The sequence below is a fragment of the Phaethon aethereus genome (assembly GCF_964289735.1).
Source record: "Phaethon aethereus genome assembly, chromosome: 20".
Classification (NCBI taxonomy): Eukaryota; Metazoa; Chordata; class Aves; order Phaethontiformes; family Phaethontidae; genus Phaethon; species Phaethon aethereus.
This window is the reverse complement of record NC_138596.1, coordinates 6,947,223-6,960,670: the sequence shown is the minus strand read 5'-3', so window position 1 is coordinate 6,960,670 and position 13,448 is coordinate 6,947,223. Positions and strand designations below refer to the sequence as shown.

Below are 13,448 nucleotides of genomic sequence, written 5' to 3'. Positions count from 1 at the left end.
TGGAGCCTCCGCAGGGAAGATCCCGACGGAGACTGGTTAGTCTTATTCATTTTCTTCAGTAAAATTAAAAAAAAAAAAAAAAGAAAGAAAAACTGAACAGCACAAGAAGCGACGGGAGGCTTTCAAGCAAAGACTGGGTGGGTTTTGTGTGTGGCTTCTGCAAGAGGCTGGAGGAGAGGCTCCGAGGTGGATTTATATACAAGGGGGTCCAATTTCAGGAGAGGGAGCTGCAGGGAAGAAAAGCCAGATGATAAAATTTCCTTTCGCTGTTGTTAAGGGTTTTCTCTCCACGCTTGTTTCGAAGGACGGAGGTTTTTATTAGAAGAGTTTTTTGTTGGGTGTAAATAAGTACGTTTTAATTGTGGGGAGGCTTTAAATGGGTAAAGCTCCTTGATTGTTTCTGAAGTGAACCTGGAAAGTGGGGAGTATAAATGCATTTGGTTTACATTACTGGAAAATATCGAACTCTTAAAAGGAATGAAAAGCGGATAATAGCGATTTGAAATTGTCCCTTGCTAATCCGAGAAAATAAGGGTAGGCAGGTAGAAGAAGTCTTGAAAGGCAAAAGAGATATACATATTCAAACACAAAGAGGACATGGTGCAGCCATGTTTGGCAGTGTGATGGTGAAGCAAAACCTGTTATCGAGGGCTTGTAACAGTGGACAGGAGACTCTGCAAGCAGTTACTTTAATGGTGGGACATTAAAAATCTTTGGACAAATCTCTGCTCGGGAGGGGGGAAGAGGAAAAGGGAAACAGTGTTTTGAATGGAGAAGTCATAGAACCAGTGTCCGAGGGTCATCTGGGTTGCAAAGCACTGCAGGATTTCACTCTGTGTGTGGCTAGTAACCAGTGCGAGTTAAGATGTAAACGTATCTAAGCTTTTAAACTGTCTCTATATAGAAATGGTTATTTTAAATGTGCTAATTGTCCTTTCTGGATGCATTACTGGCCTGTTCTGGGAGACGGTTAAGCATCTCGTTTTGCTGTGACATTGTAGTCATGTTAGACTTAGATCTGGTTAGAACTAGACGGTAAATCAGGGAGCAAATCCTACTGAGAGGTTATTGTGCTGTGCTTGTATATTCCAGAGAAAGAAAGGTGATACATAGTGATGAAATATTGTAGTGATGCTATATTGATTCATCAGTGTTTAAACAGCTCTGCTGCATGGGAATGTTTCTGGGAAAATTTGCAGTTGCCTTCTTTTTCTGGATCTTGGAAGCTTTGGGGAGAGATGAAATAGCTTGAGTGGAATTACCGTAAGAGTCAGTATAACAATTTTGACAGGAAAATAAATTCTGAATTCTCAAGACGGACTTAGTTATTTTTGCATTCTTAAAAGTGTGCAAGCGATAGTGAGATGTTTCTGCACAAGAGCAGTAGTAGTAGAGTAGTGCTTAAAAATAGCTGTTTCTGTTTTATGTAATCTTTGCGGGTGTATGTGCAGTCATATACTTGTCTTCTGTAACAGTTACAAACTGCTTTTGTAACATTTTTTCACCCTGAAAATTTTGTTGTCTTCAGCAGCATCAAAGTATTTTTCTTATCTTCAATGTAGTACTTTGAGAAGTGTAGCAGGTTACTGACAAAAAGGGTTGGACCAACAGATTAAACGATTCTAGATACAAAATTGGCAGGAGTTGCTTTATTTTAAAGTGGGCAGAGCTTTGAAAACAACGGTTTCCAGTGCTCTGGGTATTCAGGCCAAAACACTGATTTTTCTCTCCCATGTTCGCCCCTTCACTGGAAAGGGAAAGCACACAAAAACATGTATTTAATATATGCTACCGCCTTTGGCTGATCATGGTATGCTTTTTTTTTAAACAAAATTAAATTTCCATTTACCTTATTATTTGTTTTAAGTAGTCAGGGAATGAGTATTTAGGAATATTTAGGAATGGGTGTTGTAAGCAGCAAATGCCTGTTTCACAATGTGACTGGTTTATGATTTGATGCAACCATTTGATGGACTGAAAGTTGAGGCAGTAACAAGTGTTTCCAACCATAGTTTAGAAATTTGAAATTTACTAGGAAGATTAGTGTTGTTTGATCAGGCTTGACTTTTGCCCTGTATCTCTGATGTGCTGATCTACCAGACTGGATGCGTGTTCGTGATTCACCCCTTTAAATGTAGCAAAGCAGGAGTAAAATAGAGCTTTTTCTTTAGAATGTTAATGTGTGTGGATTTGTGTAGAATTTCTCTTTGTTCCTGAAAACAAACAAACAAACAAAGGAAAACTTGGTTGCAGAAAGTCTTATACTTCAGAAGCAATAAAATCCCTTCAACAACACGCAAGTTATTCCCAAGACAGACTTTCAGCCTTGTGCTGTGATGTATATTCCGTGCTGCTGGCTTGTGAATCCTATTGCAGAGTTCCTATTGATACTTCACTTGAATCTAGACTTCTGAGGCTCATCTTAAGATTGGCCCTGTGAGTGTAAATGGACCCATAACCAGCAGAATTATTAGAGGTACTAATGAAGCATGTATTAGTACAAAGTACAGTCATAGGAGCAAGCAATTTTGTTTTTCACCCGGGTTCAAGAGTAGCATTAAGGGCTAGCAGGTAGGAGGGTATAGTAGATACTTATTTCATGTCTCATTCTTAAAATTGTCAATGTTTTCTAAATACTTAGCTAATGTAGTGGTAAGTAAAGATTATATTCACACCCAACTTGCACCTTCAGTCACCTATGCTTTGGAGACAATAGGCTGTAAAACCATACTTTGATGTCTTTTGCCCTTTTCCTCTCTTGGGTAACGGGAAGAACGTAGAGCATGGCATGTTCAGCTGTTCTGAAGGGTGCTTTAGCTAGTAAAATGCTAGCGTGTGCTACCCTTCCCACCAATGTTCTTTTGTGTGGTATGAAGCCCTTGAAGCAAGTGGTAGGAATTACCTAGCAAACTGAGCTAAAACTAACCTCAGTACTTGAGCCCTTGTCTTTTGAGTGGAAAAAGCTGTGGCTGCACGGTTGGTATGTTGAAGGGAATGAACTTTCTTGATGATGAGTTTTGGTACAGTATGTAGTTTGGGGGAGCTACGTGTAAATTTGTGGTTAAGTGGTCTGGGAAAAACTCTGTCTTTTCAGAACCCTGTCAGGCAGTATGACAAGTGCAAGTGGTAAAGTGATTAAATGTGGGAAGATTCATCTTTTTGTTATGAATGCTTCAGAGGTGCAGGCACTGTGGGTTTGTTGTGTTTTTTTCCACAGTTAATGTAAATTTTAGAAAAAGACTGGGGAGGAGGGTGATCATATAAACTGTTTTCTCTGACCTTTGTGAAAATCTGGGTGTCTGCTAACAGCAGTCACTGTCCTTCCAACCTGTGAGAAGGTGAATATTCTGTATTTGCAAAAGACCTAATTTGCCGTCCTTACGCAAGGGACTGTGTTGGCCAACTCCTCACATGACTGATACTTTGGGTACCTGCACCTTTTGTTTGAGGAATGTTCCAGTATGCTTTAGTATGAAAAAATACAATTTGTGGATATAGTTATTTTTGCCTTGAAAAGTTCATTCCACTTATAAATGTGAATTGCCTTTAAACTTTTTACGGTTTAGAAAAGTATTGTTTTCAGTAATGGTAATTTCTTAATTCAAAGTATTAAAACAAGTGGGATTCTTGTAGACCATGTTCTCTTAACTATATGTCCTCATTGTCAGATGATGAAGCACAGGTGCAACTCGAGAACTTGAACTCGCTATCTGTAACTGAGAAATAGTTTCCTCTTCAGTACTTGTGTCTCTAATTCATCAGCAGAATTTGTGTTTAAACAGCTGTAATCGTACGTTTTTGAAATTTTCTTTAATGCAGTATTGTTCTTCGATAGTATTATAATGCATGGGTGTTGCATGTAGTGGTGACTCGCATTCGGAAACAGTCTAGAGTATCCGTGTGATTTTGACCTTGGTTGGCATTACACAGTGGTGTCACCTGGACACAGTACTCTAATGTGATCTTAAATCAAGGCTCGGTACTTGGCGGCCTGTTCCCTATAAGAGGATCTACAGAGCTAGGTTTGATGTATTGGTTGTTTTCTTAAGCCAACATCTAGTTTTATTCTATGCACCACTATAATCAATTGCATATAGTAGAAATCTGTGTCATCCCACCTGTCCCATTCCCACTCCCCCCACCCCAGTTCTTTGGTTTGGGGTGTTAACTGTTACTATGCAAGACTGAAAGGAGAAGGTGCTGGTTTTTGATGGGACAAGGACACATTAGAAGTATTTAGTCTTGCATGCTAAATCACAAGTTAACTCTGATTATGAGTTGAGAGTTTCCATTATATAAAGTAATGGGCCTAATCTTCAAAGGTGGGTGGATGAATTGTTTGCAGTTTAGAAAAAAATTCTTCTGTAATGATGGCAAGTGCTCTTCTGAAAAGTGTGTTTTATTGTAAACTGGCTGTGAATTGTTGCAACTTACTTGCCATCATTTAGACAACTCCTAGAGGCAAAGCTGTGTATCCCTGACCCCTTTCTCTTTGTATTTAGTAGAATCTTGGTTTCTATTTAGCAACATGTTAAAACTTCTGTATATTTCAAAGAGGCTGGAATTTTACCCACAAAAATATACTTCCAGAGTAAAGCACCCTAAAAGCAAATACAGTGAGAGGTTGGGGGGAAAAAAAGCAGAGGTCAGGAATAAATGCATCATATTTATAATTTTGGTAAGGCTCTTAGTCAAAGTTGTATACAGAGTGCTGGAGATGGGCACTTCAAAGCAAAATACACTTTTCATTAACTAAGTATTCTGCATAGTTACTGGGACAGTTTTGAGTTAGCAAAATTGTCTGATGTTAATATCTCCTTCTTATTTCATAGTGGATCACTCAGTGTTTTAAGTGGTCAGCCTGTATATGCAGATTACTGAGTGAGAAATTGTTTATAGAAGTTGAATCATTACACAGTATCTTAATTCTGCAGCACACACCTTTGTGCATTTGCCCATCACAGAATGGTGGTTCGGGCTGCTGCAGCCTGTAAGTATGTGCATTTTAAAATTAGTGCTGTCGTAGTTCTTTTCATTAGTTTAAAAGTAGTTGATTTTTAAACTTTAAGATGTGCTGTGTGGGGACTCCCCTGCTGCTCACAAGAGCTGGTTGGTAGGAGAATGGAGTTCTGTGTGAGGTCCCTGTGTACACCCATTGGTACTTCCAGGCACTAGGAGTAGAAAAACTCTGTTCTAGATTCTGAAGGAGTTACTGGGTCTTCAATGTATGAACGTCTGAGTAATTTCGTTTACAATTCGCCTTTGCCTTAAGAAAGAGGTTTTCTATAATGTTGTCACCAACCTGCTCTTGTATTTGCTACCTATTCATTAAAGAATGGGGGATTTACGATCTTCCAGCATGAGTCAAGACTGCAGAATATCTTCTTTTTTTTTTTTTTTTTCCCCGTGCAGTCACAGTCTTCCCATTTGTATTGTGGCTGCTCAGGATCCCCTGCTTTCCTGAACCATATGGGAAGGCAGTCAAACATGAGACGATGTTTTTCTGGACTCTTTGCAGCTCATTAGTGTTACTCATATTGTGAAACATTCCTTTAAAGCAGAATTTCAAAAGCCATATTCCACATGAAGAGTAAGAGCCACTGCTGTATGGTAACTTAATAACATGCTTTATATTATTGCCTTTGTTGATTGCTGGAAAGGTAACCTGCTAATGAATTTTTGAAATTCACTTTCATCCAGTTTGAAATAATCCTTCTGAGATTGGTTGTATATTGAATCTAATCCAGCCACCAAAATCCAGTGCTCCGAGTTTCCTTAGTGCTCATATAAATATTTTAAAATAACTTCCCCCTTCAAAATAATTGTGCCCTTTTCAGATGAAGCTTGTCTTCCTCCTTCCACCTCTAGAAATTCTGTTTTTCTAGTTCACTTTTTTAAACCATAAGCTGGTTAAATTGGTGAGAGGAAAAATACTGTTGTCTGTTGGCATATTGCAGTCTTTGTCCTTCTTTTCAAACACTGGCTTTGGCTCTAAAATACAAAATGGGAAAAAGTAGTATATATGTTCTATGTATGTACATAGGTATGTACAGAGTATGGTGGTTTTAATCTTTCTTCTCAAGTAGGTGTGGTAGGGGTGATTTGGATGCCTTTGGAATATTTACGATTGCTTTGCCTCTGTGTTGTCTGGATAACCTTATTAATCTGGTCACTAACTTCTTTTGGCTTGGTTTATTGAGAATGGTTTGTTGGTATTATTAAATAAAATGCTGCTTTTTGCATCTAAAAATGGAAGAGATGTAGCTGGGGTTTCTAGATTACTTACAGCACAGAGCAGTGCAGTTAAAGTGCACGAATGAAATGTTGATGACCCAGTGTTCATTGCTCATCACTGAAGCAGACATGCATGTTGTAAAGCACGTAAAGAAGCAGTTCTGTTGCAATGTTGCCCTTAATTTATTTGGGGAAGGGTCAACCTAATTGGGAAAACAACCAGCAATCCCCCAGATGCCCTCAGAAACCTAGTAAAGCAGTAAAACTTGAAACTGAGTCTTTTGGGAATTAATGCCTGGTTTAGAAAGATAGTCCCCAGTGAGCTACCAAGTCATCCAGATAGTCCTTAATCCCGAGGAAATGCCATAGTGGGTTATCATTCTTCTTGTAGACGAAAAAACATAGGTTTCTTGTGTTAAATATGTCACTTGCTTGTCTCTTGTTCAGTATTCTTCAGGTGCTTCTGCTTGGTACCTAAAAAGATTTTAATGCAAATACTTGTTCTACCGTTCTAATGAGACTGGAGGCAGTGCTGCTAGTAACATTTATGTATCTGAAGGGGAAGAGTAGTTTGTAGTGCTTAGACTTACTCTTCTGTGAACAGCAGGTAAACTGTAGCTCATAAATTATTCATTGCATAGTTAAAAAATTTTACTTTCCTTGAGCTGAATCTGTGGATATGCAGATAAAGGAGGAATACCTTTGGCAGAAGAATGATCATCTTGCAGAGATATAAAGGAAAAACGTGTGGATGTGGCGCTTCAGGACATGGTGGCGCTGGATTAATGGTTGGACTTGATGATCTTGAAGGTCCTTTCCAACCTAGTGATTCTGTGATTCTGTGATATCGAGAATACTGCATTTTACTAACTGGACTCTTGGAGTCAGTTCACCTCAGCTCCAATTAACTCTGAGAAATTGCTTATCAGGTGCCTCGGACAGTTTTCTCTGTCTCAGCCTATGTTGTAGACTGAGCTGGTAGCCCTTCTTACGAAGGTTATTTAACACTTTCTCTTGAAGTAATCTATTTTCTGCTGCTTAATTTTTTTTTTTCCAAGTTAGTGTGCTCAGACTGCAGTTTTCTTTTTTTCTACACCTGCTTCACCTTTTTTTGTATTTCAGATTAGTCAGGATTATTCAATTATTACCAGGGATAGTGTCTTGCACATACTAAACACGATGCCTCTTTGGTTTTGGAAAGCTGTAGTGCTCCTATTCATTGGAGGAAGGTTTTGAAATTTGGCAGACAATAGCTTTTGAACAGGGATATGCCTTCTGCTGTTCTTCAGAAAATCTGCCCAAATTAGGCAAACTTGTAAGTCTTTGGAAAAATACCACTTTGCAAGTACTCAGTGAATTTACTAGTGCCGAAGTCTTAAGAAGTTCCAGTCTGTGCTGAGTGCGTTTTGGCCTTGCAGGGGTTTTTGTGGGACAAGATGATGCAGTCACCCACGGAACAGTTGAACATGCCTCAGTCCAGTCCTTGCAAGAGTGCAGCCAGGCTTCCCATGTCACGGCTGCTCGTGGCTGGGGTGGTGTCAGGCAGCCTCCTCTGCTCTTGGAGTCCCTTGCTGGCACCCAGCGGTGCGGAGGAGGAAACTGGCTGGAACACAGTCCTGCGCGAGTGGGGTCTGGGCTGTGTTATGGGAGGATAATGTGGTCACTGAGTTCGGAGAAGTGGAGTACAGCTACGAGGGAAGGGGTTGAAAGGCATGGCTGCAGAGTCATGAGCTAAGGGTCCATCTCTTCACTCACACTTGCTTGATGGTAGCAAACTGGTTCTTCTCTTGTAATAATCATCTAAGGGTGGGGAATAGAGGAAGAGATGCTGTGGTCAGAGAGGAAACGAGCTGATTCAAGAGACCAAACGTGGTGGGGAAGAAGGAGTAGAGATCAGACTAGGGTCTAGTTACAGAAACTTGGAGCTGCTCATCTAGGAACCATTCCTGTGATTGGAAGAAGCGTGGGGCAAAGGATGAAGATTAGATAAGAAGTAAAACAGAAGAGTAGTGAAGGGACTAGCAGTCCTCTTTTGCATGCTTGGCTTTGTAGCATTGCTATTTTTATGTGGCTTTTTCCATGTAATGCTTAAGTAGAATTGACTTACTGGTTTGAATATATGTACGTTGATTTCTGTGGTTGCGTTTTGCATCTTTACTCACTGTGGGTGAATATTTGACCACATCCCCAAATGAGAACTTTATCCAGAAGTGTGTGCACTGCTGTTTTTCATCCACTCATTCTGTGCAGAAAGCCGTGAGGAATTGTTTAGCAAATAGGTTTAAAATGCATTTAGATAATATTTTTCACTCTGCATTACGAGTTCTCTTATGCAGAGATAAATGTTTTAACATGTTTATCTTGTATTTACAAAAGGAAAAAAATGTTTGGCATGCAGTAGTGAGTGAATGGAAGTGTGTTTTTTCAAACAAAAGTTAAATGGGGAAGGGAAATATTTCTTGCCCTCTTGAGGGCTGTTGATCTGTCAAATGTGGGTCTTACAGGAGTGGCATTCATTAAGAATGTGTAACTAAGGTTTTGCTGTAGTAAGAGAAAAACTGGCAGTGGATGAACCAGGAGAGCTGTGATAGAGCACTACATAAATATTTTTTCCCCTATCCTGCCTCTCTCTCCCAAGTGTAGCAGTCTGAGATACTTTTTCTTGTGTGTTGTCACTGGAAAAGCCTAAAAATAACATGTGAGAGGAAGGGGTTGTATGTGCTGATCAAGAGCCTTTATTTCCTTACAACTATTGGAAGTTGTGAAACATCTGTGTTTCACAGAGGATGCTTTTTGGCATATGTTCATAACTTGAGATGTAAATGCTGAAAAACTGTGTGGCACAGCTTTATTTCAGTTTTTGGTTTGCAAAAAAATGTATATAATCAAACATTTCAGTAGTGTCTATATATATTGGTTAGTAGCTTCTTTGCTCAAAGACACTGTCATCAGCTGATCAGAAAGGCTATACTCTCCTGAAGGACAATGAGCCTACCCATAATGATCAAGGCATTCAGTGCTTAAAGATTATTGTTGCATGCTTTACCTGAAAACTGAAATTGTAAGCTAGGCAAGTGCACCAGCCTCTCCTTTAGGTAATGAGAATGCATATCACATGACATGTGTGACTCGGTTCCTATTTAAATCAGTGCCCTGGGGATTTACAGCCTTATTTTTGGAATGGAGGGGGGATAGCTAGGTTTCAACTCTATTTATAAAGACAAAATAATGTTTCTCTGGCTGTGTGGCTGCATGCAGTCTTCTGGGAGGCAATGAAGTAGCCCAGGAAACAACTCTGGAAGGGTGGAATCACGCATCCAATCCTGGTAAAGCATAATATGAACTGTGAGCACCTCTACACCTCCTCTTCTGCATAATTGTGGGCTGTTTTCTTTTTGCATTGTGGCTTTTGCTCTGATTCTTGTCTGCATCATCCTTATATTTTTATTATGTATAAAATTGTTGAAAGCTCCTTTTCCAGAGGTTCAGTATGATTGACATGAAACTATCTTGAAGGAGGAAAGCTGTAATCGTTGGAAAACGACAATTTTTGCAAGAACTGTGCTGTTGTGAAACACATGCACCTAATTTAGGCATCTCTGGAGACTGACATCTGCATAGTTGTTGATGCTCTTCAGAAATACTTAGTCTTGAATACAAGGCTTGTGTATCATAGTGCCAACATGTAATGTTTCTGGGAGTGTGTTGAATTGTTCCAGCTAACAAAAGCCTTTGCTGAGCTAAACAATACAAATATAAATATTTCACCTGTTTATTAGCAGCTGAATTGAAGTACTTGATGGTTAGGAAGAGCATGACAAAGTAGAGCACTCCATTCACACAAAGGTCAGAAGACTATTTCTTTTATATGACGTGTATGTTTTTCATGCATATGATTATAGAAATTTGTATTGACTTGAATGTTGAATCTGGCTTGGTGTAGTTATTTTTTGTGGTTTGCCTGTGGGTTAATCTCTGGGAACTAAAAAATCTGGAATATTCACCGTAGTAAAAAGCTAGAATCCATGCTTCTTGGAAATTTGAACATATTTCAAAATAGTGGAAATTCAGAACCTGTTTTATAATTAGGATGCAAGAATTAAGTGTTTTGTTCTTTCTTCATGATACGTCGGAGCATGCGGTGTTTGGAAGTTGCTGCTCAGTGGAGCAATATTGATTTCCCTCTGGGGGCAAGGCATTCATCTAACCTTCTCAGCAGGGGGTGAGATTGATTCCTTAATCAGAATAGCAACAATCCATTCTGAAGCTTCCTCAAGGTATTAGGGCTAAATTAAACAGTCTGGGACTAATATGTAAGCCCTAATGCACTTCAGGAGGTTTTCTTGGATAACGATAATTTTGAAAATAATCAGATGAACCCAAAACTAAAAGAAAAAGCTGCAGGCGCAAATCACCCTTTAAAAAGGGGGACTATAATACACTTTCTTTGTGTGGTCTAGTACTTAATGCTCAGATTCTCTGGGGGAAGAAAAGAAAAAATGCATGAACTATATAGCTCTGTTCATGGCGTTGCATTTATAGCTTGTTTTTTTCTCCTTTGTGTATGCGTTCCATAGCTGTTCCAAAAATAGATATGGTCACAAATATTAAATTAGAATTAAGCATCTTAAAGCCAGGAAATACACCATTTTTAACAACAGTCACTACTGAGGAAATGTGGGTTCCTATGCATATTGTATTGTGTCTTGATTTTGCAAAATTTTAAGATTGTTTACTTGTGTGCATTTACAGAGGCTACAATTATGCATTAATTTCTTGAGGATAAAAATGTCATGGTTACATTCAGCTTTTCTGGAAATCCTTTCATTAACTTGAATGAAGAATGAACCACTATGACTAAGCTTTATTCTGTATATTAAGCGCTCATAAGCGAGAATTAAGTGTAATATGTCAGTAACCTTGTTGAATATGCTTACTGATAATTATGAATGTAATTCATATACAGAAGTTTTAAAAAAAAAAAGTGGGGTAGATGACGTGACATTTCTTCAGTCTTGCTCTTAGTTCTTAGCCACCTGCCTCAGTCCATCTCAGTCTGCACACCAAGTCAGGTAAGCAGTAATTTTCTTTTTACATAATATTGGAATCTTTTACAAGTATATCCAGAAGGCCTAAGGACTTTATAAAAAACTGGAGTGTTTTAGGATGACTCTTTGTTAACAATGTCTGTAAAGACATAATGACTGTCCCTGGTAGAAGTTGGCAGATGCTTTCATCTTGAAGACCTCTGACTTCAGAGATGCTCTGCCAGAAGTATTCTACCGTAACACAAACTTCCTTAGTACAACTGGTTCATGGCCCACCAGTTTGTGTTAGCAGCCAAAACTCCATTATTTGGGGAGGTGGGTTTAAACTTCAGTGTTTGTGAAAAATAAGGTCTTTACTCTTCCTTTGTTGGCTGAGAGCAATAGCAGTTTCAGTCAACCTTTGGACCAGAGTTGTAGCGAACAAAGACTATTTTCAGTGGAAGGTATTGTCATTATGACAACTGAAGAGCACCGAATGACCCCATTGTCCTTGCTGTGGGAGGGGATGTTCTTGTCAAACTGAGAAATTCCCTTTCTTTCCCTCACTCTCCGTGTACATAGGTTTGTTTTCCGCTTTCTTCCTTCTCTCTATTAGTGTGGTTCAGAGGCCAAGCTTGTTTTCCCTGCTTGGCACATAAAGCATGTAGTAGATTCAAGTCAATATCCTCTTTCATATTTTTTACATGATTCAACTACTCATCAAGCAAATGGTCTATCCCTGTGTTATAAAATAGTTGGGGAGTCATGGGACATTCAGGGAACTGTGCCCAGAAGCTCCAGTTGCTGTATGAAGATCAGTAGCTCTGATGCATCCAAGTCAAAGGTTGGACAGGAGGTTCCCGTCTGTTCTTCAAACAAAGCCATTTCTTCCATGTTTGAGTGCTCTTTAATCCAACAGGCAAAGCTGCAACAGCGTAATGGATGAAAGCTGAAGTAAGCAAAGCATAGACAGGAGGAAGAGTGAAAGGGGAAGAGGAGGAAGGCTGGCACATCATTATTTTTAATAGCAGGAATTGATACAGATTGCCAAGGGTCTGGTAGACTTTCTGTCAGAAGGAGCAGCTCTATGTTGAGATTATTTTCTCTCTAGGTCCACTGTAAGCTTTGGGGATCCTTGGTCGTGTGGGATCGCTGCAGCAAGTCCCCCTTCAGCTGCGGGCTTTTCCTCTTGCAAAGTTTACGAAGATCTGAGCTCTGGTTTGTCAGTGCTGCAGAGCAGCTCAATCTGTGTGACTGCTCTGGATTGCTTGTGATGATATTGCTGGATGCTTACGATAGTGACTCATTCATTTTAGTATGATAGATGCTCTGATTTCTTGAAATTTCTTCTTTCTCGGTAAGCATTTCTGAGCATGAGCATTCTGAAGATTTTTTTTCCTTTTCCCATGCTCCCACTCCCACAAGACAAGCAATTCAGTTTACCTAAGAATTGTATCCAAGTCCAGATTTGGAAGATGATATTGATCCTAAATTTTGCATTCACACTGAAAAGAACAGGGAGTATTTTTTTAATCTTTGTGTCCCAAGATAAATTTCTGATGTATAAATGGCACAGTATATGTTAACATAACATCTGTGTTTTGAAGTACTTCATTTAAATTTTGAAAAAAAAAAAAAAGTTATTTTCTTCAGCCTACACAGAGAAGTACAATGGAATAGGAATTATAAAGGTGACAAGAAAGCAAAGATGTGGAAAGTCTATATACCTTTGGGGATTTTATCTGTAGTGAAATTTATTATTTTCACTTCAATTACAGCCTTTTAATTTTAGAGACAGGATAAACTCATAGGTTTTAATTTTACTTTGCCACCACTATCACTTCTAATGTGAAGCCCTTATGATAAGCTTCATTTTGGAAAGCACTTGCAATTGTGTAGAATGTTTATCTAGAATTGTGTAGACTGTTTATCTTTATTAGTGTGTGTTATTTTAGAAATTGCTTGTCTTTCTACTGTTGTTCATCTAAACCACATTTTGTAAAGAACTGAAGCTTATTCTTCAGCCCTTACCCATATGAGTAATTTCAGTTATTTCAGTGCAGATAAGAGCTGAAGCCCTGGGCATTTTGTTTATGTACCCATTGTATCTCTGCATTATGGGTCTTCAGCCTTTTTTTTTTTTTAGGTTAATAAGAAATTTAGATCATTGTGCTTAATTTAGTAATG

At 38.9% G+C, this 13,448-nt stretch overlaps 1 protein-coding gene across 1 annotated transcript in view; it reads left to right on the top strand.

Annotated features, from left to right (window-relative positions):
* Nucleotides 1–13,448, top strand: part of FNBP1 (formin binding protein 1) — a gene marked incomplete at its 3' end in the record, with an annotated part of 95,204 nt that overhangs the window by 616 nt on the left and 81,140 nt on the right. The window lies entirely within an intron of this gene.